Source organism: Ptiloglossa arizonensis, chromosome 1, assembly GCF_051014685.1.
Source record: "Ptiloglossa arizonensis isolate GNS036 chromosome 1, iyPtiAriz1_principal, whole genome shotgun sequence".
NCBI lineage: Eukaryota > Metazoa > Arthropoda > Insecta > Hymenoptera > Colletidae > Ptiloglossa > Ptiloglossa arizonensis.
In genome coordinates, this window is record NC_135048.1 from 35,062,700 (window position 1) to 35,088,431 (window position 25,732).

At 56.5% G+C, this 25,732-nt stretch overlaps 1 protein-coding gene across 1 annotated transcript in view; it reads left to right on the forward strand.

The window, feature by feature from the left end:
* Positions 1-23,777, forward strand: part of Toll-6 (Toll-like receptor 6) — a 28,666-nt gene extending 4,889 nt beyond the window's left edge. The window contains exons 2-3 of the mRNA XM_076320765.1: positions 23,486-23,556; positions 23,716-23,777. The gene's annotated coding sequence lies outside the window, so the exon portion shown is untranslated. The remainder of the gene's footprint in view (positions 1-23,485; positions 23,557-23,715) is intronic.
* The last annotated feature ends 1,955 nt before the right edge of the window (positions 23,778-25,732 follow it).

Consider the following 25,732-nt stretch of genomic DNA (forward strand, 5'->3'; position numbering starts at 1 on the left):
TCCGCGAGCCAACGGGAACGTTTTTAATCGTCGACGATTTCGCGTCCGTCTATTTACCCGATACGAAATTATCGTTCTTTCGAACGTCTCGGCTCCGACTCTCGGAGGAAATCTCGAACGGAATTTATAGCCGCGCTTAAACGCTCCGATCCGTCCGTAAAGCTGAAACCGGAGCCGCGCCTCTGTAACGGCAATGGTCTAAAATTATATATCATTTCCGAACGACAAACTAACGAGACTACACCGTAGCCGTGCCATTGAGCACGAGCCTCGACCTACAAGCCCGATTTAACGCCGGCACATTTCGCGCCATTGTGATCGGGCGGTGAATGGGGTCATCTTCGCCGGCCGAGTTTACGGGAACATATGGACCGCTCGGAGCTACACGGAGACCGTCGCCCGTTAAATTTGTCGAGTTCGATCGGAAAAGTCTATCGATCGACCGTGTACGGACCCCCGCGTTCGCGGACAAAACGTCGCCCACTTACCAATTAAGTTGCCTTTATCGGATGGCGGCCTGCCAGCCACTCGAGGAATACGCGTACGCTCGGAACGAGCGCGTTTACCTTTCATCGATCCTCGCGGGGGCCAATTTTAGCGAATTTTTCGCGCGAAAACGATCAACGAACGGTCTCGACCGGTGGTCGCCGCGCGAGAAAATTAGGAAAGTCGATCGATCGGTCGGTCGGTCGGTCCGTCGGTCCCCCTTCGAATTTTGTAACGACGCGTCTCGACCAGTCATCCCCCCGTTCGGCCCCGCAGCTGTATCGGGTGACCGTTCCCGACCACGAGAAACTCGACGAGGCGCGTTAACTTTTCGCGACGCGCTTCAGTTTCAGCTGTTCTCCGACGAGGCGTGTTCGGTCACCTCGTTACGGAGGGGGAGCCGAGGATCCGCTCCGCGTTCACGCTCGCGGAAGGGATTCCGAACGGACCCTTTTTATCCGGGGAACCGGTGCTTTCGCGCCCGCGCCGTACCCACTTCCATTAGCGGCTGATCCGTCGATAAGCCCCGCCGATTCGGGCCCAACTTCCATACCCGGAATGAACCTCGATCCGCTCGTCTTACGGGATTGCGCAAAAAATATATCGGTCGAACAATGCGCGAACGGGAACGACGATTTTCATCCCGGCCCTCCTGGAAACGAGCAACCGCCACGTTCCCGCCTCGTTTCCTCCAGAGGAGGAACGTGGAACTCGAACGTGGAAAAGTACAGGTGCCCGAAAACTTCCAACCATCCCCGAGTCTTAAAATCGCTCGTTTCGCGGATAATTTCGCTCCGAGTTTCACCCGCGAATTATTCCGAAGACTTTGAAATTGCCGCGCGGAAATTTCCTCGACGACTTTGCCCGACCTCCTCTCGTCCAACGTGAACGTGTATCCTTACTCGCCGCGTTTTCGAGCGCGGAGATGGCTCGACCGCGGGCCATCCGCGCTCGAATCGCCAAAAGTATCGGACTTCGAGGCGCGAAACCGCCGATAACGAAACATCGTTACCGGACCACGGATTCGCTCCGAACGATCCAAGGAGGGAAACCTCTCGAAATTCCTTCTCCGTTCGCGAAACCGCTCGAGGGAAAATTCGCGTACACGCGCCGAGTGGCTTATTTTCGCGTCCCGAATATTCGAAGGACGATCCGATTCGCGAAGAGTGAGGGAGGACCTCGGGCTCGTGTCTTTTCTTCGGCGGCAAGAAGCGCTTTGTAAGATCGGTCCGAAAGGCAGACGGTAAAGGAGAAGCTAGGGTTTCGTCGGGTTCGGAGAGGAAAAAGGATCGCGGTCTTTTTACCGTGATTTATTGCACGCCATACGCCTAGCGGTGGGGTTTTGTTGTCAGTTTCGATTTCGGCTATGATGTACGAGTCGCGTAGGGGAGAAGAAATGGGTTTTCATCGATTGGCTCGACGCTGGGACACTAGGAGCAACGAGCCATCGAACCTATCCTGCGTAATTTAGTCTCCGTAATTCCCCGGTACGTAGGGGTTTTCCAACGGAAGGAACGAGGCGACGAGGGCCCGGAGCGTTCGCGGATAAAAGTCGCCGCGCGGCTCTTCGAAGCGGCCGGCGAATGCTTTTCGCGCGTCGATCGACCCGTCGAAGCTCGCGATACGTGTCTCGCCTCGTAATTTCGCGAACGAACGGCCGTTCGCAAACTTTCGCCGGGGAAAAAGTGTCCGGTAATCCCGGCCGAAAGGTGGGTAGGTAGGTAGGTGGTCGAACCGGAAAGGAAAGGAAAAGGGCTCCGGCTCTTGGGCTCTTCGACTCTTCGACGAGGGAACAGGTAGAACGCCTTTGCGTTCGTACCTGGCAACGGTCGGACCGAATTCGAAGAGAAATGGGATTACCGTCGACCTTGCTTGCGCTTTCCCGACCCGAGGGGACGTTGGAAATTAAGGGAGGATCGGTATCGGTGGTTTCTCTCTTTCTCGTGGGGTTTTCGCCCCGGTGGGTGGTCGTTTCGAACTCCTCCCGGCGGGTTTCCCGACTTTCCCTCGTCGTATCGCGAAAATTAAACGCGGCCCTCCTCGGACGCTGAACAGCGTCCAAGAACGCGCTGCGGAATCGATCGAGAGGAACCGTTGTAATTCTCTCCGCGCGTTACGCGGATCGCGCGCTAAGCTTTACGATCCGTGGTACGAGCCGAGCCGCGACGGGAATTCGATCGCGCGCGCACCGGAACGCGGCCGGGTCCAGATACCCTCCGGATGTGCGAGAAAAAATGTGCGTCGTTCCGAAAGGAGAGTACTCGCGCGACGCGTGTTCGAAGAAGGAAGGAAAAATAATGGGAAAAAACGTCGAGAAAGGAACCAAAGGGGGGCAATTCCATTATTCTCCGGGCGCAGCGTCGTTCGAAACCGTGGATCGGACTTAAAACCCTCGTAAATTTCGATAAATCCATTAACTCGGTACGCATTTACGTAACAAAGGGAGGATTCCGTGGCGACTCCCGTCGCGTTCGATGAAAACGGCTCGCCGATCGTATATCTCCGACGGGAAGAATATCCGACGAAACGTGCGTCGCGAGCCGAGACAATGAAACCGTGCGTCCCCGTTCGCATCTACGAAGGTTCAGCGATATTTCGAGGTTCCTCGTGAACGTATCCGTTCGACGTACGAGGAGAGCGGATGCCCTCTCGCGGTCGGCTCCGTTCCGTGTTTCGCGAGGCCACGGGCCTCGTATCGCGCCCTCCTTTCCCGCGAATCCCTTCGAAAGCCGCTCTTTCACCGGGCACAAATGTAACTGGAGGCATCGCGAGCGAAACGAACGGAACGAGCGGAACGAACGGAACGAACGGAACGAACGGAACGAACGGAACGAGGCCGCGGCGCCGCACCTTTCCTTTAAAACCTCGCCTCGGCGTTCACCCTGTTCCTCCCTCGCGCGGCGGGCGGAATCTCTCCGCTCGGGCGTGAAACCCTCTCGGAGCTCTCGACGTTTCGACCGAACGGAATTCCCACAGATATTCGCTTCTCTTTCGACGCCTAGGCGAAGCTCGCTCGAACCAACGGACGAACAACGAGCGAACCAACGGCCGCGTCGAACTACGAACCGCGAGTACGATTTTTCGCGCGGCAATTTCTTCAACGGATTTCGATATTCCTTTCGACGAGCGTTCGCGGAGAATCGAACGATCGATGCTAATTTCTCCGTATCGGGTTCGCTGGTACGATCGCGCGCATCCGCTCGCGTTCCTACCGTTCGGCGAAATATAATTAAAATTGCTAGCCGCGCGAACGAACCTTTACCGCCCCCTCCTCCGTATTTTTTCCCGTAGCGCGCCACTGGCCCCGGAAAGTTACACCGTCCGAACGAATTTCCTCGGTAACGTACGCTTCTGTTTCGAGAGGTCGCGGTTTCCGTGCAAACAGCCTCCGTATTTCGACGCGTTCGAATATAATTACAACGCCGACGCGACGCCGCGAACCCCCCGGAAACGCTGCTTCGTCGAAAACGGGAAAAATAATTCCGGGAAAATCGTGGAAACGTCAATATTTGCCCGCGCGATATCCTGCCTAACTTTGCGCGCGTTCTCGTTGGTCGATGGAGCGGAGATCGGAAGTTTCCGGGACGTCGAATCGCTAATGAAAATAGCGGAAATCTTCGATCGAACGTTTTCGCGAGGATAAAATAATAACGAGACGACGTCGGGTGACGCTAGGCGAGGCGAGGCGAGGCGACGCGACGTACAGAGCTCGCAGTTTTACGAGCTCCGGTGCGTTCTCAGAAATTCTACTAATCTTATCGGAGCCGTCGTTGTACTCGATGGAAGCACCTGCATCCGCGCGCAATATTTGAGCAGCGAGAATTTTTATGGCGCTTTTAGCCTCGGGACAGCGCGCGACCCGCCATCGCCGAGGTTTTTTCTACGAGTTCCCCGTGGAAGAACACGGCCGGCTGCCTCTTCGGTAAAGTCGTTAACGGACTTATCTCGGTGGCGTGTTTGGTCAATTTCGAAAGCGTCTCTCCGCTTTAGCGCTCGACGATTCCTGTCGTACCGTCCGCGCCGAGCTAACTTCGTCATCGGAGAGCTTCTTGCGTCTTACTTAAGAGCTACTTCCACTTTTAATACGCGCTTCGTGCTTCTTATCTCGTCGAACTTTTCTCCGTCTCTCTCCGGCCCGTTGTTACCTTTTTTTCCATCACCGGCTCCAGCTTCCGTTCCCGTTACGGCTTTAGGAAAGGCCCCGGTGTCTCGAATCGTATCGGAAGGAGGTTAACGGTGACGCGCGTCGCGTACTTTCGGAAACTTTCCCGCGATTCCCGGGCTTTCCTCTTCTCGGGGAGGAGGTCTCGATTTACGAGCCGTTCCTCGTCAAATTCGTAGATATTCGGGCGAGAGCGTACCGAAGCGATAGAAATGTTTCACCGGATCGTTGTAATTGCTTCCAAGTGGCAAGTTTTCGACGTTGCGAGTGTTTTCCCAGCTGTTCCCTCGTCGTCGGTTTACAAGTTTTCGGGGCGATTCGTCGGTGTTCCCGTCCCTCGAAAATTCTTCCTTCCGGCCGGTTCGATCGTTAGCGGGTAGCACCGTAGCGGGAATTACGCGCACGTTCGTTCTCGCGCGGTGAAAATATCGCATCGTCCGGTAGGTTTTTTCCCGGTGAAACGTTTCGCGGTACCGTCCGTTGTATTTTTATCACGGTCGGCGTAATACGCCGGGTGCGTATACCGGTTCCGTGAAATACGGTCGCGTCGATTAGTTTTTCTCCTCCCCTCGGGGGCGAAGGTTCCGTAGCGACGGAACAGGAGTCGCCGCGCGCGAATCGATACGCGCGCGAATCGAGGTTCGTACCGGTCGCGCGACCACCTCACCGGACCGAACTTTCGAGCGAAGGTCCCGGCTCGACTTACCCCGAATCGCTTTCGGACCTTCGGAAACGACGCACGGTTCGTTCAAGGCGGCGGCTCGCAACGCTACCAAACACCGGAGAAACACCGAGCCCGGCTACCGGAAATAACGAACCGAGGTTCGCGCGCGGCCACCGGGGTAAACTTTCGGGGGGTCGCGAGCGCGAACTCGGCCCGCGGCCGGGTACGCGCGCCCTTTTCTTCCCGCGAAACGAAAACGTTCGCTCGGATTAATTTTCCACGACCGGCGGCGAGAGACGCGGGTCGCCGAACTCCTCCGGAATCCTAAAGGTAATTTCCATTTAAATTCGGTCGCGCGGCCCCGATGGAACGCGGATCGGCCGGTTTGGGATTGGAAACGTATCCTCGCGGGGGATCGCGGAGCGAACAGCCGCGGGACGGGCGTCTCCCGTTTTCGAAACGAATTCCGAGAGCTCGAAAGCTCGACAGCGAGAGAGAGGGAGAAACTCGAGTCGGAATCTCTTCCGCGGAGAAATCATAAGCCCGCGACAGCGAGCCCTCGGCGGGGAAATTGGGACACGGAGCTAACAGCTGCGACACCGTGGAGAATTCCGAAACGCGATCAATTTATCAGCCAGAAACGCGAACGTGACCGGACTTAAGCATATGGCCGATTTAACGACGTCGCGTCGGGAAACTGGATCCATGACCGTTCGCAGCGGCGAGAGATTACGCGTTCCCGGGAATATTTTCCACGGCGACGCAAAGCCAGCTACGGGCCCGAGAACGGTGGGGGCCGATATCCTCGAAAGGAGAGGACCGAAGCCAATTATGCGCGCCGCGGCTTCCAATTCGCTACGGTCTCGCCTCTCGAACGCGCTCAATGGGGAGAGAAATTTTCGGACAGGGGACGCGACCGCGGTCAGAGTTTTTCTTCGGTCTTCGGCCGGTCCTCTTTCGACCGCGCACCGGCTCGTGCCTCGGGACGACGCGACCGCTCTCGACCGCGCGATTCTTCCAAAGACTTCGAATTCGGTTTCGCTTCCCGAGTTCGTGTCCTTGCGTATCGAACGAATGCCAGGTAAAGGTTGCGTCGGGACGAGATTCGGAAAAAACGCGGGAGACTTTTCGCGGCAAGTCCCGACCGCGCGGTCTTGAATTATTTACGAGGTCTCGCCGAAACCCGCGCCGTTTAATTCCTACCAAAGGAACGATAATATCCGTCGCTCGGTAGAGGGGGAGCGAGCCGAACGACCGGGGGGTCCCGCATTGTTACGCTCCGGGAGGAGTTTCCAAGAGGAGAATTTTTCCAGCCGCTTTCCCGTCCCTCGGAACCGGGACGGAAGCATCGCGTCGCGAAGCATCGCGTCGCCGGATCCCTTTCGAAAGAAGTTTTCGGAATCGGAGGTCGGTCGTGTTCCTGGGCGCAGCTTCCTCCTCGACGTTCCCTTGTTATTTCAATTGCCGGCACTCTACCTGTCATCGGAGTGTCAGTCCGGCCGGGGCCTTTGAAAAGAGCAAAACGGCGAGCCAGAATTCCCCGGCTCCGTCCATTCGGAGCCAGATAACCGTGAGAGGGATCGAGCGCGGTCGGCCGAACGGGCAAGAGGTTGTCGCGCGGTTCCCCGCCCGCTTTCTCTTCTATTCTTTCGTTCCTCCTTTACGTCGGGGAGTACGCGGGAACCACCCGGCCTATCGCGACGTCCTCCTTTTCCCGGCAACCGGGAAATCGCGCCCGACGTCCGCGGTTCTTTTCCCCCGAGCGGGCAACGCCTCGCGCATCGAATTCGCTCTCGCGTTAATTGGCAAAACATCGTGCCTCCCGGGCGAAAATTTCACCGGCGATCGTATCAATTCGAGCTCGTCCGCGCAACGCTCGACAGCGCGACGGAGAATACGAATCAACGAGCGGAGAAGAGAAAACGAGGGACGATAACGCGTCGCACCGCGTATACGCCGCCGGTACCCTGCCTCCTCCTGGACGCAACGTAACCCGGATATTTTAAACCGATTGGAGGGCGTGGTGCACGAACGATCGATTTCTTCGGACAATCGCGCGGTCGGAGGATCGCGATGTTTGTTCGCGGTGGCGTTCGCGTTGGTGTAGCGCCGGGGAGATCGCGAACGCGACGTTGTTTTCGCGAGGGAACGCGTCTCGGCCGGTACCGATCGATATCCCCCGGCAGCTACGGTGCGTTTAAAAATTGAACTCCGAACGCGAGGACCGCGCGGAGGAAAATATTTTCTACCTTCGTCCCGAACGGAGCTAATCGACGGAAACCTCCGACGCTCCGAGCGCTCGACGATTTTCGGTTACGCGCGACCGAACGAGGACGGACGAGGAACGAGATACGAATCAGCGGTGGGAATTATGGCCCGATACGAACCGGGTTTCGACCACGGGGAACGCGATCGCCGAAACCACTTTGTCGGAGACAGAGGTGAAAAATCGTAACCCGATGTTCGCTCCCGTCGGATCCCCGGCGACCGTCATTAGAGACTCGGACCGCGCGCACGAAATTACGCTCGCGCGGATCGTACGGGAGATCCTCGCTTTATTAAATCTACCGTGTAATTTTCGTTCCGTTCGTTCCGGATCTCGAGGCACGCGCGCCGCCGTGGCCGCGTCTCTGTTTCATCGTAGGGCCGGTTTCCTTTTTCGTTTCCCTTTCGAGGATTCCCAACCGGCGTCGAAAACTTTCCGACCCGACTCCGGTTCTCCCGCGGGAGAAACGCGCGACGCGCGAGACGCGCGAGACCTTGGATCGCGTCGAACGCCGCGAGAAACGGATGATTTACGGCCGAGATTCGTCCCGCGTTCGCGTTAATTGTTTCCAAGGGGGGGCCACGGTCCACGGTCGAGTCGGGTCTCGGATCGTTAAACGGATCCTCCGTTTTCGGACACCGTCCACGAAAATCCGTTCCTCCGGGCGTTCGAGCGCGATTAATTACTCGTATCGGTGAAAAATGGTTCCTCGCGGACGAGAGGGCCGACGGGAAGCCGAAAAGCGTTTCCTTTCCCGCTCGCGCGAACCCTCGAAATCGATCGTTTCGCGCTTCGGTGGTTACGAAGCGTTCCCGAGAGGGAATTTCCAAGTACGAATTTAAACCGCCGGCACAAACGCGCGGGGACCGACTTTCGATCGATTCTTCGAGCCGAATTCGCGACCGCTCGCGATCCGAGCTTACTCTCTCTCGGAGTGAGAAAGAGAGAGAGAGAGAGAGAGAGAGAGAGAGAGAGAGAGAGGGGAAGTCGAAACGAGATTCCCGCGGCGCGGATGGCCGCCAGGGCGTCTCCGAGCTCGGAACTATTCTCCGTTTCCGCGAATTCCGAACGAACCGAACGGGGGGAAGCCATCCCGGCGCGACGCCGGCATTTTAATTAATAAGCGGAAATACGCTCGACCGCGGCGAACCGAGTCGCTCGCGCTTCTCCGTCGGGACCGTGTTTTATTCGGGGGCGTTAATTTCGAATACAAGCCGGGGAAAATATTTGCCGTTCCGTGCAAACGAAACGCTCGTTCCCGCGAAATTATCGGCGTTATCGTTCTCGTTCTCGTTCTCGTTCTCGTTTCTGTACGCGATCCCATCGAGGAGAGAGCGTTTCGGAAGGTCGCGCGAGCCTGTTTGGAAATTTTCGGTTTCTCGCGTTTCGCCGAAACGAGTCTCGATCGCGAAGAAAATCGCTCGGTGTCAGCGACACGCAACAAGTAAAACGTTAACGTCGACCCGAGGAACAAAAGGGACGAGGAAAGCGATCCCGCTTCTCCTCGAATTTCCTGCGGGACTCCGGGCCACTTTTCGCTCCGTGGAAGTACACCGTGTTCGCGAAATTACTTTTCTTTGTCTCGTAACGTCGCGATACCGGCCGCGTCCAAAGGCACCGAACCCGGCGACGAGGAAAAATCGCCATTGTTCCGCGCGCTGAACGCTCCGCCGGGAAACGAACGGAGAGAGAGATCGCGTTACGCGATTGTTCGCTCGGCGCGATCGAAGCGCTAATACGCGCGGCCCGGACGAGATACGCGATTCCTCGGGACGCGATACAATTTCGAACAACGACGACGGAGGATACGCGGAAAACGGACGGTTTCCCGTAGCGTTTTTCTTCGGTGGACTCCGACGGGTCCGCGGGCGCGTAAAAAGGGAGCGCTTCTTCGTCGCGTTCGAGTTACGGTTTTTGCCGGTGCTCCGGGAAATTGACTCTCGACCCCGCCGGCGGCAATTTTACGAAAGCTATAAATCTTCCCGAGACTTTGGCTATTTACCCGTTATGACTACGCGCTAATGGAGAAACGTTTTTATCCGCGAGTCGTCGCTCGTGAATCGCGAATCGTCCTCGTTGCTCGTCGCTTTCCCGGAAATTTTCCCGCGACTCGCTCCCGGTCCTTTCGTTTTCGAGACGGAAGCGAATACTCGTCGATACGGTTTCTTCGTCGGTGTAAATTGGGCGCAACGAACCTCCCGAACCCGTCACTTTCGACGAATCGTTCGCGACGCGATCGAAAGAACGCGGCTGCGGCGGAAAAATGGTCGCGCGAGCGATCGAACGGAAAGCGAAGCGACGCGACGCGAGGCGGACCGTGGGCGCGGAGCGGGCAGATGCTCGGTCGACGAGCTCACGCCCCGACACAATGGGTCCGTGATCGCGCGACGAAAATAATACCGCTCGGCCGTAAACCTACGAACCGATTCAATACGGTCCCACCTTTTCTCCCCGGCCGGTCTCCTTCGGCCAGGGAGCGGCGAACGCGTCTTCTTTGTCGCGCCACTTTTACCTCCATTTATCTCATCCCCCACCCTCGGTTCACGGCCGTATCAGTGTCCATCTCCCTTTATCCGCGCATCCATCTCCCCTATTCTTCCCCGTGTATCTCCGCAGCATCTCATTGTGCCCTTTTCTCGGAATTCTTTTCTCTCGGGCCCGGAGTCCGCGTTTAGCGCGGGACCTACCCTCCCGGCGCTGATTTTATACGTAAGTGGAACGCTCGGGAGAGGACGCGCTCGTACGTCTCGGTCGTTCCTCGATACGGTTTTATTAGATGGCAGGAATGCTCTTCCGTTTCCCCGTTTCTCCGTTCGTACGAGGACGCGCGTGAAATGGAAAACCGACGAACCGGCACCACCCTTCGTCTTTTCCCTCTTTCCCGTTCGCGTCGGATCGAGAAATTCGCGCGCGCTCTCGGTATTCCGTTTGCGAGCAGGGCACCGCGGACGTTTCGCGACGGAAGGACGAAGACGTTCCGGAGAGAGAGAGAGAGGGAGAGAGAGAGGGAGCGAGAACCATTGTGCTAATCCCGAGTTACGTCCAGAGGTACAATCGTGTCGAGTTTACGGTCGAGCGCGATCCCATTCGGACGGCGTATCCTGCGTGTGTCGGAGTATCCGCGAGACGAAAGGGCCGAGGGACCAAGCGGAACGGTGCAGTCGCTTCCCCGTCAAAGGAGGTATTACAGGGAACTAGTTTTCTATGGGCTCTCCGCGGACTCACGGCTTCCTTGGGTAAGGTCGGACCGGCAAGATGATTCCATTATAAGTTCCGCCGAGTCGCCGCCCCTCTCGACAACCAGCGAGCCGGATCCCGACGCTGCTCGCTTCGTCCGTCCGTCCGTCCGTCCGTCCGTCCTCGCGTACCTACCTAATCTTTATCTCCGGTTTCCCGTAAACTCCGATCCTTCGAGACCACCGCGACCTTCCGCGAATCGTCGAAACGATTCGATTCTTTCGACGCGTCGAGACGACTCTTCGACGAAGGCGACGCGTTCGAGATGGAAACGGAGCGAAACTTTCGGGATCTTCGGGAAGCGAGCAACGACGGGGACTCGATTCACCGTTCCGTCGCGAAATTCGCGGGTACCCGCGAATCTCCGGTTAAAAGGCGAGAGAGACCGGGAGAGGGGATCCCCGAACGGCGGAGCGTTGAAACGAGGAGTCGAAACTCTTGGAAAGTTCGAGTTCGGGTCGCGGCTCGAACGTTTCGGGCAACTACCGATTATCCGGCGCGGAAGATAACGGACGCATCGTCGAGCGAAGATCGACGAATCCGTCTCGAGGAAAGAAATCGATTAAACGGTTCGAGTCGGGGCCACCCTCCTCCGTTCTCCGGGACGAGTCGTATCTCTCCGACGTAAAAGCGTCCACTCGAGGCGATTTATCTTCCTTCCGGATATATCTCCTTAATATTTCCGACGATTACGAGACAACCGTCCGTCGAACTTGCTCCGGGTACGCCCGCGGAAACGAACGGAAAGAAAAACGAACGTCCATCCGTCTCCGTCGTTCCGTTCGTTCCGATCGCGGTACCTCCCCGGAATCCTCGATGGTCGCGTACGCGTTTCGCTCGCCCGACGAGAAACACCGTGAATTTTAACGAACGAAGAACGCAAGGCGGACGATAACATCGAGGCTGGCCGGGCGACCCGTGTCACCGCCGAAAGTGTAACATCCTCTGGCGCGAACTCGCCGCGCGGCCACGGAGGCGCCGGAATTTCGAAACGAAATTACGGGTGATTTAAAAGCGGTGCCGCGCGGTAATGCATCCAGTCGGGATATCCGGCCCGCTCGCACGTACGCCGCGCGTGTACACGCCTATATAGATTCCCGCGGTTATAGATCGGCCCGGGAGATTCGCCCGACGAATATTCGAGCGTATCTCTTTTCCACGGAGGAAACGCGCCCGGGGCTCCGGACGAGACGCGACCGAGATAACGAAACGACGCGCGTTCGCGCTCGCGCACGCGTTTCGGCAGCTCCGAAATCTCGAGAACGGTTCACCGTTGACCCGGAGGAACAACTTTCCCCCGTTGGAACGAGTAACGTTGTCACCGAATCGGGAGAGCGCCTCTTCCTCGTTCGTAAACCGGAGCGTGCTCGCGCGCGACCGCCCAGAAGAAATATTTATCGGACGCCCCGTGCATCGGATTCTTAGGAGTCTGCCCTCGCCCCCTTAGAAACGGGAAGAGGCGGGCTTAACCAACCGTGAACGCTAGTGGATTTTTACGATTGTTTATCGTTATTACCGGATGCCCGAGCGATCGGGTCCCGTCCTCCCCCGGTACGTCGAGATTCCCCGTCGTAAACCAGTAACTGCGAAATCGAGGCTACGGCGACTCGCGAAACGGTTCGCGACGAGAGGGAAAGAGAGCTCAAAGTTCGAGCGGCTCTCTCCGTCGATAACGGTAACGGAGGGTGCTCGCCGGGAGCGAGGAAGTCGGATTCCTCGACGTTCGACGTTTTCGAACGGCCGTCGCCACCGGTACTTTGCGAGCCGAAACCGCTCGAAAACGAACGGAAAAGAGCACACCCGGGGAGACTTTCCGCTCGAAACTCGCTAATGGAGTTCTCGGTGAGACCGCTCGGCGAATCGGTGGCTCCGAGCCGAGGACATTGCCCGTTAGGGCGGAGGAATCGACGCCTCGATGGAACCTCCTGAAAATACCTCGGTGGTACCGGGAAATATATCGACGATTCTCGAGGAGGTTTTTTCGCCCGTTGCGGTCCGAATCCAATCGCGATGTAATTTCCACGGAAAGCTTCCCGGCCGTAACGGTTCCTCGCGGTCTTCCACGACGACCCGTTTCGGCGTCGGCCGCGCCCAATTAAAATCCGAGCTACGCGGCGAACAAGCCGCGATAACGATAATTCGCGAGCGACGCGAAGGGGCCCGGTGAACGCGCGACGAACCGCGATCTCGAGCGCGGGACGCGTTTCTCCCGTTGCGTTCGAACGGTTCGAAGGGTCGTCGGTCGATTTAATTTCGGGATACGTCGCGGTGTTTCCATTCGCGGGATTTACGGCCGAGCGTTTCGCGCGATCTTCCGCAATTTCGCGCCGAAAAAAATTCTACGGCAGTCACCTTCCCTCGACTCCGGGGAGAACGCGACTCGATCGTCGACTCCGACGCAGACGAAACCTCCCGGTATTGTTCGTTGTTATTCTACGGCTCGATTGATCGCAATTACGTTCGATTAAATATCCTGTACGCGCGACTAACGAAGCGAGTCCGCTCGTCGCCGGAACCGGAGCTCCGTAATATTTCTCGCTCGTCGACGAAACGCGTTTCGCGATAAAATCGGTGACGATTATCGCCGCGAACGTTCCCCCCGCGAGGGGCGGAAGAGATTCGGCCGCCACGTGCGAACGACGCGCGCGCGGTCGGTAATCCGCCTCGAAGAGACGCGAGACTCGCCCGGGCCCCGTAATCGACCCTGGCACGTGTCCGAGCGTCGAAATTGGAAAATCATGCGCGGGAAAAGTTTTTAATACGAACGCCATCTGGACCGCGGCTCCCCCGCTATTACGCGCGAGGGAACACGGGGAAGGGAGGAGCGGTAAATTCCCCGGCTCGCGGTGCCAAAAAGTTGCTTCTGGGAGTTCTTTGGAAAGGTTCGAGCGCGACGGAGAGAAGGACCGAGCGACAGGTGCTCCGAGAAAGCTCCTCCGGTCGTTTCTTTCGGTCGCTCGACCCCCGAAAACGATCGGTCCCACCTTGCGCCGATTACGCGCTTTTTCTCCACTCGGACCGCGCCGAGCCCGATAATTTAAAATCCGAACGGTCGCGCCGCTCGAGAGTTCTCCGCGCGAAGCCTCGTATCGAGGAAAAGGGAGACGAGGCGAAAAGTTGCGCGGAACGCGAAATAAATTCGAACGACCGGTCGAGGCCAACGAAAACAGCTCGACGAAACGTCTGTACGTCGAGCGGGAACGATAAATTTCCCGGTCCCCCGTTTCAGGGGCCGATATTCCGCGCGTACGTCGAACGGCGTATTTGCCATTTATACCGGATAACCGAGTTCTCCCCGGTTCTCGCGAACCGTGCGGAATTGCCCCGGAAGAATCCGTTTCTTATTCGGCGGAAGGTTCCGGCTCGAGAGGACTCGAATCGGCCGTAAAAGATTTTCGCCGAGTGGCCCGGCTCCGATCGCGACCGAGTACAGCGTAATTGCGATCGGATAAACAACGTCGGCGTACCCTCGGCTTTCCTCCTGCGTCGCGTTCGTTCGGCGTTCTCTCCTCTCCTTTTCATCGGGGAGACTCGCGCAACCGACCGGAATCCGATCGTAAAGGTCAAAACGACTGTCTCTGATTGATTTACCCACGGTCAATACACGGTGAAGAATCGTTCGAGAGCGCCTTCGGTTCCATCCTCTATCCCGAACATCCAATTCCCGTATCCAATGGAGAGCTTTCCCCGGCGAGCGGTACTTATTCCGCCCCGCTATCGTTCAGCCTCGGAACAACCCCTCCGGTCGTTCCGGATTCTCGCGAACCTTTTCTTCTTCCGCCTTCGATCGAACGTTAACCGTTCGCGTTCCCGCGAAACGCGATCCGCCCTCGCGTTCCCCCTCGGGCGAAACCCGCGCGGAAACTCGACGAGTTCGGTTTCCGCTCGAGCGAGTCGTCGCTCGTTGTCCGTCGATACCCCCCGTTCCCCGCCATACGAAACCGTCCCTCGCGCGGTCCGTTCGGCCGTTTATCGCCACGAGTACGCGTACGCGTACGCGTATAGATTTTTCTTTTTTCCCTTTTCTTCTCTTTTTCCGCGCGAGATTTATTCGAAGAGTCGCGGGAAAGCTCCGACGCGGCCCGCGTACGATGGACGAGAATTTCCGTTCGGGCGGCAAACGATACCGATGAAAAATCGCGGGATTTTTATTCCCCTCCGTTTTCGCCGGGCGAAAGGGGGGATCGAAGGCGGCGTCGAAAACTCGGAGAACGTCGCGAGCGGTGCGCGCACGGGTCCGTGGCCGAGGGTAACCGGCTGCCTCGTATACATTCAAGGGTAATAACTCGGAAACTTTTAAACGCGACGTCGCGTCGGTCTACCGATCGATCGGTTTCCTCGAATTTCTGGCTCCTCGTCCGTCCGAACGCGTTTCCGCCAAGTTTCGGGCGACGAGCGGCACCGAGTCGAGACGGTAATTATTTTCCTCGAGCTCGACCAAGGGAACGGTACGCCGCTCGCGCGCGCGCGCTCCCCGAAACTTTTCTTCGACGTCGGTGGAAAAGTTACGCTCGAAACTTGCGCATAATGGCGGGGCTGAAAAGCGCGGGTGCGTTTCCACCGCACACGCTCCCGGACCGAGGAACCTCGAGCCTCGGCCGAGTGCACTTTCCAAGTGGTAGTCGGTGAAATGCAACTGCGCGCCGGATAACGCCGCTGCGATAACGGAAACAGCGACGTACGCCGTTTTCCCTCGGATCGTTTTCTCCCGACCGTTTCCGCGACTCGATGCCCTTTTACTTACGGAAATCGAACCGATCGACCGATCGTCTCAGCGCGCGCGTAACCGACGAGCCGAATCTCGGCGAGCGTAAACAACGAGAAAAAGAGAAACGTTCCGTCGGGGCGGAATCGTCGCGGAATCGTCGCGGAATCGTCGTCGGGGTACGTTTTACGCGTCGAGTGAACTCGACGGTGCGCTCGACTCGTCCGGATCGAGTACGTGGCCGGGATGCCGAAGGGATTTCACGGCGAACGAAAAGAGATCCTCCTCGCCGCGCCAAGTTTCCGATTACTTCGTAAGCCTCGATTCGAGTCGGCCCGTGGCGAATCGCGTCGTTCCTCTCGAAAACACCGGTCGAGCTCGTGGGGCCCGGCCCGCGAAACGACCGGAACCTCGCGGGACCCGAATCGACCGCGACGAGCATCGTTTTTGCGGTGGGCCGCTGTCGCGAGTCTCGCTCCTTCCAATTACCGGCTAATCCCGCAAAAAATACGCCTCGAATTCCCGGGATTCGATCCTCGAAGCACCGCGGAAGTTACCATTAGATCCGAACTCGTCGAGCGGTTTCCCGGACAGCCCGTGTACGAAATTTGACGGGGAATCGAAGAGGGGCCGAAACGTGGCCCGTCGAGAGACGGACCGTCCGAGGGAGAAAAGAACCACCGCGAGGAGAGGAAATTCGCGAAGAGCGGAGAAAAAAATATCGAGGAGAGGGCAGAAGAGGCGCGTCAGGTGAGCCGGAAAATCCGGTAGCAGTTTTCAGGGGTAGATTCGAGGCTTTCCGGTCTTCGACGAGGCGACGAGGGTCGAAAGGCGAGGAAGAGGGTAGGTGGCGAGCGAGTACAAAGCCGCGGGGATGGGGGAACGGTAAAGAGTCCTCGAAAAAATTTATCGAGCGCGGCACTTAACCCCTGCCGCGTTTTAAAACAGTCCGACGCCCGGCGTTTCGAAACAGTCTCTCCTCCTTCGACTCCGTCCTCGAGAACCAAGAGCGAACGCGTTCGACGATCGAACGATTTCATCGAGGAACGACCGACCCGTCCCGAGCGTTCGATCGCGAGCTCTTCTCGATCTCGGAAATCGCGTTTTTAACCTCGACGAGCTCGTTCGTTCTCCCAGGGCGAGAACCGGTCCAACTCCCCCCGAGTATCGGAGAATCGCGTCGAAATTCACGAGAAATACAAAAAGAGAAGGATTCCCGAAAGGTGGAAGTTTGCACCGTCTCTACGATACTGGACGCCAAAATCCAAATTCGCGCACGGGGATCGTGGTCGACGAATCCGATCGAACGACGACCGACTCTCGTCGCGGTTGGAATTTTTGTGTTTTTTTTTTTTTTTTTTTTTATCGCGTCGTCGAAATTGGCGGACAAAGGTACGCGCGGATGGCGCGCGACGATAAGAAAAATTTGTTCTCGCGCGACCTTGCGCGGATTTACCGATATTGGCCGATCGTTATCGGTGAAAACATTTATTTCGTTCGAAAGAGGATTTTATTTTCCGAACGTAGAGCCGCGGGCCGTGATTTAATACCGGCGCTAAAAGGGTGACGTAAATGTTTAAAAGCCCAACGAACAGCGTTACAAACCGGAGCGAGATCGATAAATTTATTATAATGCGCCGAATAAAAAGTTGGCGGCGTCCAGTACGGAAACGGAACGAGTTCGGCCGCGAAAGCGTCGTTCCGCGATCCGAAAATAGTTTTCGGGTCGATTGTTCGCGATCGAAGACGACACATGCTGTAACTCGTCACCGTTGCCAGGGACGGTATCGACGTTACGGCGGATATTGCCGCGATTGTAAGAAACGTCCGTCGCAGTCCCTCCGATTAATATTTCGGAACAACATCGGGACCGAATTGCGCATGCATATTCGGGACGAATACATTTCGCGCGTTAATTGCACGCGCGCAATTATCCCCCGGTAGGCGCGCGCGGGTCGATAAACCCCGCGGCAGCGGTTTCGAAAATTGCGCGTTTCGATGCGAGAAAAACGGCCGCGGTGAATTCTCCGTGCCGGAGAAAAAATGGAACCCCGCGGATCGAGAGTGGACGAAAGGTCGTCGCGTCGAGACTATCTCGAAGAAAAGATGAAAATCGGTCCGCTCGGTGGATTCGTCGGTGCGAAAAGTGCTCTTGGGTCGAATAGGCCGGTTCGCGGTGGGATCGGTGGGGCGCAAATGGTCGAATCGAAAATGGAGAGAACAAGCATTGCGGGTCGTCGTTTCGGCTCGCGGAGAGGAACGGGCCGCTCGAACCGAAATTTTCCTACCGTGTTCTCCCAATCACCGCTCACCACCCCTCCCCTTAATACGCGCGCACTCTCTCTCTACCTTCCGTCTCTTTCTTTTACCTTTTATCCCGCAGCTTTTTTCCCGGCCCGGCTCTTTCACCCTTTACCTCGTACGATTACAAATAGAAATTTCGAGCGCGCGTACTCGCCGTCGAACCGGACGCAGCCAATTCTCGCCATCGATCGGGAATAATTCTCGGACGTTTCGTTTCGAGCTTTCGCAACGCGGTGGCGACGCGCGTAAAAAATGTTACGCGATCCATCCTCGTTAACGTTCCGCGAACTCGTGGCTTCGCAACCCTCGCCGATATCGCGGAAACGATGATTCGTCGATGCTCGTTTCGTAAACGCGCCTCGTCTCTCGTTGCTCGTCGTCTCCGATTCCCGCGCTCGAGCGAAAAACGTCGCGGTTTCGAAGTAGGTCCGACGTCCGGCTCGTTACGCAGGTTCGGTGAGAGGTTCGTGGACTCGGACGAAATCGACTCTCTTCGATTTCGAGAGAAATCGCGCCGGGAAAGCGTTGCGGAAGCGACCGGTGATTCTCGTTTTCCGCCGCGTTTTCGAAACGCTCGTTGTCGAACGCAACCGTCGTGACTACCGCCGCCTTTCTACCGGATGGACTCGATTCGCGTTCGGAACCGGTGGAATCGAAAAAAAAGCGAAGAACGAAAAACCTGCACCGCGAGCGCGACCGGTCTCGACGATTTTGCAAGTTTCGTACGGACCTTGGCGAAGAAACGAAACGATCGTCGATGGATTCCCTTCGCCCCGAGGCCGACGCGCGAAACTTATTTCGTTTCTCCTTCCGAGCCGGTTAAATTCGAGTCGGTTTCCTCGTTCGTCGAAATCCGTTTCGGCGAGTCCATCGACGATACTCGCGTCGAATTTGCGCATTGTCCGAGCATCGATAGGGTACGCGTACCGAGCGGTCCCCTCGGGCCGAAAGTTTCCAAAGGTCTGGCTGGTATCGCGCGGGGAAACGATTCGCTTTCCGCGAACGCGGCCGCCGCACGGTCGCTGGAACTGCGACGCGTTTCGTTGCGAGGGCGCGGACGGCCAGGAGTAGGAGTGGCGGAAGAAAGAGACGGAGAAGGAGCAGGAGGAAAAACGAGGAAGCGGGAAACCCGGCGGAGAGATACATCGGGGAAGTTTCCGCGGACTTTCGACTTGGCAACGGCAACGACGAGGAACCTTCAATTTTAATGAACCGAGCACGAAGTACGGATAGGAAAGGGGAGGGGGTGGCGCGTTCGGACGAAGGAAAGTTTCCTTCGCTCGGCGCTCGCTGCTCGAAATCCTGCCGAGGCGAATTTCAGTTTCCCCGTGAATATCGGAGCGGATGTTTCGCCGGATGTACGCGGCCCGAGGAAAAAGCGGAGCGTAGCCGGGCCGAGTCGAGTCTCGAGTCGCGAGACTCGCGAGGGAGACGACCGGGAGGAAACGGTAGCGCGGATACGCGAACGCGGGGCACGACGCGTTAATAGACATCGAACAATAGGGGATTTCAATTTCACGGCGCGTTAACGACGATCGGGTCGGGGTAATGGCGGTTAATAACGGGCGGTCGCGCGACCGTACCCGGCCGATGTCTTAATTGCCGGTCATTGCGCGAATAAAACTAACACGAATCGGAATGCACTCGGAACGGCCGTTATTATGCGCGATATTAATTAACGTTCCAGCGTTATTAGAGACGTTGTTGCGCGGCGGCGAGCTCGCCTTTGAACGTCGTTTTGCGGAATAAATCCGGCCGTCCCCTCGATTCTTCCCTTCCTCCTTTTTTATCATCGGTATTATCGTTATTAACGTCTTGGTCGTTTCGCCCCGTTCCTCCTCCGGCTCGCTTCTTTTTGTCCCCTCGATTCTTCTCCATACACGATTATCCGTAAACTCCGGCCACGGCTTTAATTAACGCGCTCGCGTTGTATTCGCTCTGTCGTGAACGTTCGAGACAAAAGATAGCGGCTCTTTGTTCGTCCGGTCGAGCGCGGCTCTTTCGCGCGTTCGAGAGCCATAGGGCGTGTCCACTCGTGCGGACTCTCCCTTCGGAACCAGTTCCACTTGTTTGTAAACACGAAAGGATTCGCCCAGCCCAGGGGGAGGGCGGAATTTCGAAACCGCTCGGCCCGTTTCGTTGTTTCCGCGGAATCGTCGCCGTAGCCGTTCTTCCTCCGCGATTTTTCCCGATCCGGTTTCGATTCGCGACGAGAACGATTACGGCCGAGCGCCGTAGACGAAAGACGAACACCACGACGACGAGGACGACGACGGGGACGTTCTCTCGTTCCTTTTTCCGCGGAGGTATCCCGTTTGCATCGGAAACGCGTTCCCGTTCCTCCCTCGTAAGCGCTCGGATCACTGGGACGCGACCGAACGAGACGCCGGAACACTTTGCGATTCGGTGCGCGATGGCTCGACGAGAAGATGTTTGCGCGACTTTGTACATCGGCGAACGGAACGGTTATTTCGTCCGCTTGTTATTCCGGGCGCGCCTCTTCGAGCGAGAAAGCGACGAGGAGGGAAAAAAAGTTTGGAAAACGAGCTCGCGATCGTTCCTCGGTGGAAGATCGATCCCTTTCTCCGGCGCGTTCCCTTCGCCGGTCGACTCGCTCGAATTTCGAGCCGGAAGACCGCGGAGGAGGCCGGCCCGTGGGTGTTTGCGCCGGAAAGAAAGTAATATCGTTCAAAAGCACCGAAACTTATTCCCCGATGCGAAACTTTCTCCATTTTACATTACAGGAATAGTCCGCGGGAGATGTTAGTCGCGGGAAAAACTCGGTCTCCGCGATAACTTTTCCAATTATTATCGGACGGCAAATGGACAGTCTTTGTGTTTTCCGTGGCGGGAGGGGTGGCGGCGGGTGGGGACGGCGAAGGAAGTTGGAGAAGTCCCAGGGAACCGGAGCCGCGGAGCACAATACCTCGGTGATAAACCCCGGCGGACCGGTGGAAAATCTATTTTTGATCGAACGCTCGATGTTTTCCGAGCACTTGCGCGCGCTCTTCGCGGACAAAGATTTCTTTTCGCCCGGCTGTACACCGGCCAGATCCCCGAGTCGAACGCCCACCCCACCGTACCGAACAATCGCGTTAACTTTCCCCGAGTTCCCTCGATGTACCGCGCGAGGACTCGTTTCGCGATCCTCTCCTCTCGAATCGGAGAACCTCGAACGTTCCGCCCGCGACGCGCTCGATCGCCACCGAACGGGAATCGAACGGAGATTTTGCTCTCCTCTTGGGGAGTTAACCCCGCTCCCGAAGCTCGCGGTTCGATGTTTTCGTTGCCAGCGCCGATCGAATTTCCCGCGATCGCGTCGCTCCTTCGACCGTATTTCCATTTTACTCGCCACTCGGCGCGCACGCGCGCGCTACCGTTGTTTTCCAAAAGCGAAGGAAACCTCCGACCGGCTCTGTTCGTCGTCGTTGCCCCTTTGTCCCGCGAGTGCGCGTTCGGACGGAACTCGAGGCGATCGGTGAACAAAACGTCGCGAATTTCGGGAGAAGTCGAAACGACCCTGGAAAAACGAATCCCGGTATTTACGCGCACGGCGGAGCGGATCGCTCGAGCAAAACAACTTTGATCGTTTCCGAACCGCGGCATCCCGATCCATCGCGATGCATGCCGATGCGTGTCGATGCGTGCCGATGCGTCCCGATGCGTCCCGATGCGTCCCGATGCGTCCCGATACGTCCCGATTCGTCCCGATGCGTTCCTCGCGGCGGAAACTCGCATCGAGCGGCGCATCGATCCCCTCTTATTTGCATGCGCGCGCCGCGCATAATTAATCACCGGAACGCGCGGACGCGATTGCGTCTAATTGATAATATAATACTCGTCCGAATGATTTACGCGCGGTACCTACTAAAAAGTTTCACCGCGCGATGCCGGCCGGTACGCTCGTGCCAGGCCTTTCCGCGTCTCCGTCGGACGATACGAATACCCCGTGAATCGCGACCGCAACGCGCCGAGCCGGTGCACGCTCGCAACGAGACGACGAGTCCTCGTTATCGTCGAAATTGCGCATCGTCGAGCAAACTCTCGTCCGAGGTTTCCGGCCGCGATCGTTTCGGGCTAGGATCGAACTCGATATTCCGTGCACGGACGAGAGCGATTTTTCGCGATCGATACGGAGCGACGCGGACGGGAAAAGTCGACGTATTTTTTACCGGTACCAGGAAGGAAAGGACGCGATATTCTCCGGGCAGTTTCCGCCCGAATATCCCGGCGATTCGCGCTCGTTGGAGCAATTTTACGAGCGGACGCTCCTTCCGCCGCGAAAGCGGAACGCAAAAGGGACGCGAACGGGACCGAGCCCTCGATATCCCGAGTCGTTATTAATTTCCCCGGTTCGATTAAATCGTAGCACGGAGCTTCTTGGTAGCGTCGGAAGGAAAAGGAAAAAGTTACTCCGGAGTGACTTCGACCGCGCCGTCGCGTCGCCTCGCCTCGCCTCGCGACGCGGCTGCTCTTGTCGTAACCCGTAACTCCTCGCTCGCTTTTTTCCGTTTTTAATTCCCAGCTACCTTCGTTTTTCTCCCGATGCATCTGGCACTCACCGGCTCGCAGTTTGGCGAAGGGTTAAAGCGCGCCCGGAATAAATCACCGACCGTCGCGTCGAATTCGTCGAGAACCGAGAACGACGTTCGCGGTAATTTTTCGACGATTCGCGATCTTCTCGAACCCCGAATCGCGTTTCAGATCCAAACAACGTTCGCGCGGGTCGAGACGACGAGAGATTCGCGGAAACTCGTCGAGGCGCAGCCCGGTCTCTTCGAAACGATAAAACCGTTCTTTTCTCTCGGCGATAAAACGCGAACCCTTCTCCGATCGAACGCGTTGAAAGTTTCGATTCGTTTCCAGCCGTCTCGACGGTCTCGCGGCCTCCCCTTGTATCAATTTGTCTCGCATCCAGGGAAGATGGACGACGCAACCGTATCCGTTCATCGAGGCGCGAAGAGCTTCGAGTAACAGGAATTTCAACGCGGACGTTTCCGCTCGGGACTCGCGACACCCGGGGATCGTCGCGTCTAGACGCGACGACCGGGGAAAACGCGTTCCGACGTGAGCGGGCACCACCGAGCGGAACTTTAAACGCGTTTACAAAAGCGCGTCGGACAGGAGCAAAGGAAAAGCTCCCGGAACGGTGCAACTCGCAAGCTGCTCGAAAAACCGGACGAAAACCCTTGGAAACTTTCGTGCCGCGTTTCCCTTTTTTTTTTTTCGTTCGTAAATATCCAAGCTTTCCTCGCACGGACCGCGACGATCGCGCGGAACCAACCGTCGACGTTTCATCGACGTCGTACGCTTTCGTGGAAACTCGCGTTCGCGTACGTTTCGCGATCCATTGAAAATGCAAGAACAACGGCTCGAAAAAAACAGCCGAAAATCCATTCCATTGGCGCGTTCCAAAGCACACACCCTTCTCGCGTTTTCGACGGTCCGAGAAACAATCGAGCCCGCGCGTTCGAACCGGACACACCGTACGCGTACAAATTGTCGGGTCTCTCGGCGACCACCATCGTTTCGCGTTTCGCGTTTCGCGGTTCGCGTTTCGTTCCCTGGAAATACGTTCGCGAGGGAATTTGTCTCGAGCCACGCGGACGTCGACGCGATTTATAGGCAATGTAACGGGACGTCTCGCTTTCTCTGTTTCAGATGTGAACTGTTGCCAGAAGTATTATCGATTCGCATTACGTACGAAGTAATTGGAAATCCCAGCGGGCAAGGTGAGCGTTCTATTTCCGCGTACGCGATTTCGTAAAAACGAAATTGCGCAAGATCGAGATTCGATTTCGGTGCGATCGTTTCTCGAACTCGAGCCTTCCTCTCGAGTTCGAACGACGACGACGACGACTCTAATCGCGCGTGTCTCTTTTTTGTTCCAGGATTCCCGACTGCCGCGGCGTTTCTCTCTACTTATTATCAAGAAGTATTTCTTACTATCGCAATGTACTCCGTAACACGGTGTCCACCTAAAGTAAACGGTTATTCGTGTTTTTGAGAATCGTGATAGCTTCGTAGTGTGCAAATGTAATTAGGGCAAAACTAAGAGAAAAAAAATGAAGCGAACGATGCAAAACGAAAAAAAAAATGACAAAAAAAAAAAGCGTAATGGAAAACCACACACGACCCGATCGTACACGAACACAAACACACACGCGCACGCACACGTATACACCGAGCATACTACCTTTATTAACTCGTAATTGCAACGAAGTAACAAGTTTTCTCTCTTTCTACTCGACACGATAGTTTAATCCAATGATCGATTATTAAAGAATGCGAAAGAAAAACGAGGAGCTCGTTCCTCCCCGGGCGAACTTCCTCTCGTTTCGTCGAACGGAGATTTAATGTACATAGCGAGAGTTTTGTATATTTGTAAAATAGATAGGGCATTTTCTTATAAACAATAAAGTTTATTATATATATTTTAATCACAACACGGAGAACGATTCCTTCGTCCCGTCGTAGATCGTCGCAGGATCGAACTCACCGCTCTCGTCGATAGGAGATCCACGGAGCATCGAGATTCGAAATCCTCCTACGAGCGGTACGTATCGCCTCCTTCCGCTCCTCTTCCTCTTCCGGCGAGAGGTCACCTCGTCCGTGAAAAACCTCGTAACGTTTCGAAGATTCGCGAAGACGCCAGCGACGAAACGAAAAAATCGTCGACGCTCGACGAAAACATCTCGAGCGACGAGTTTCCGCGGCGTCGCGACGCGTCGGGTTGAGTGGAAGTCGCAACGAGCCACGTCCCGGGGATTCGTTCGTTCGAAATTTCCACGTCGTTGTTAACTCCCGTAATCGTGTCCATTGCGCGAACTCGATCGAGAAATATCTGGGCAACAAGTGCGCGCATCGCCGATCGACCAACGAAATTCGTATCGCGCGGCGTACGTCGACTCGATTCTCCGTATATTTTTCAGTCCTCTCGGTCCGCGTCGCTGTTAACGCGTTATTTTCTCCGCTGGGAGAAATAATTATTTTCCGATATCGGTGACGCGCGACTCGAAAACAATCATCGAATCGAAACCGAAATAGGTGCGACGCGGGACGGGAGAGGATCGTCGAAAAAAGGTGGATCGCGTCCAAGCCGTTCATCGAAACGGGTAGACGCCGCTCGGAAGGACTCGTCCGACTCGATCGGCGATTATCGTGGTCGTCGAATTTCTCGGTCGAGCGAAGCCGTTTCTTCGACCGCGAGCATCGCGAGTAATCGAGATCGTTCCGAAGGGTCGAACAGCGGGTCCGTGAAACCGAGGAGCAACGGACAGGGCACTTGGCCGCGAGGCGCTCGGTCCAATTCCGCTCGGAGGGCGGTTTCGCGAAATATGGGTTAATATATCTCCGGGAGTCGGGTCGAATCGTTGCTTCGTATCGCGCGGCTATCTTTTACGGCGTACTCGCGCCGACACCGCGCACTTGCCACATGTCATAAAGGGGAGTTCTTAGAGCAGTAATTACACCGGCTTTGCTGAAAGCTGCTTGCACATCCGTGAAGGCAGCGCACTTCCACTTTTATAATTATTCCCGTGGACTCGCTGCGCGGAGAATTACGAGAAGTCGGCGAGTGCATCGCCGCCGTAATAACAGGTCCCGCCGGGAAACCTTGTTACGCTTAATTCTTTGCCCCGACCCTCCGGTCACCGACGATGGCCCTTCAGCTTTCTAACGTCCTAACGCTCGGATTATATTCGTAATTGCGCGACTCTGGTCTCGGCATCGGCCGGAAGCGAGTCGCTCGATGCAATTAGACCGTCCCTCGTTCGACGAATTTCCCGACGAGAGGATCGAGCGGATCGAAGAACGATTTCGATCCTCGGAGAGCCAACGTCTCGAGATCGTTCCGCGATAAAACCGGGAAACGATTCGTTCCCTTGGGGGAGTGGGAGGCGGTTCGCG